Source organism: Bos mutus, chromosome 22, assembly GCF_027580195.1.
Source record: "Bos mutus isolate GX-2022 chromosome 22, NWIPB_WYAK_1.1, whole genome shotgun sequence".
In the NCBI taxonomy this organism is placed as follows: domain Eukaryota; kingdom Metazoa; phylum Chordata; class Mammalia; order Artiodactyla; family Bovidae; genus Bos; species Bos mutus.
Genome location: NC_091638.1, coordinates 52408407 through 52408889, shown reverse-complemented (window position 1 = coordinate 52408889; position 483 = coordinate 52408407). Strand labels below are relative to the sequence as shown.

Here is a 483-nt window from a genome sequence, read left to right as displayed (position 1 = left end):
GCACAGTGGGTATTGAACGGACACTAGCTAAATAAATGAACTAGAAGGGAGGAGACCCAGGCCCTTCATCCCCTTATTGGCAGACTTGAGTGGCCCACTCCCCAACCCAGGCCTCAGTTTCTGCATCATTAAAATGGATCCACATTAATAAAATGGGGGAGGGTGTCTGTCTTTGAGGTCATTCCAATTCTGACAAGATAGTTGTCTTGAGAGAAGGGTGAACAGGCCAGTTTACCTTGGCTGAACGGGGTATTTGCTGCCCCCTAGTGACGGGACCTACCCTTCAGCAGTACAAGTGAGTCTTGAAAGAAAGTGAAGTCGCTCAGTCCATGGGATTCTCCAGGGATTCGTCCACGGGATTCTCCAGGCAAGAATACTGGAGTGGGTTACCATTTCCTTCTCCAGGGGCTCTTCCTGACCCAGGGATCTAACCTGGGTCTCCTGCATTGGAGGCAGACGCTTTCACCTCTGAGCCACCAGGGA

The 483-nt window shown here is 51.1% G+C and overlaps 1 non-coding gene across 1 annotated transcript; it reads right to left on the bottom strand.

Moving 5' to 3' along the window:
* Positions 1–410: 410 nt before the first annotated feature.
* On the bottom strand, positions 411–483 carry TRNAW-CCA (transfer RNA tryptophan (anticodon CCA)). Its single transcript has one exon. It is a non-coding gene; the product is annotated as a tRNA-Trp (tRNA).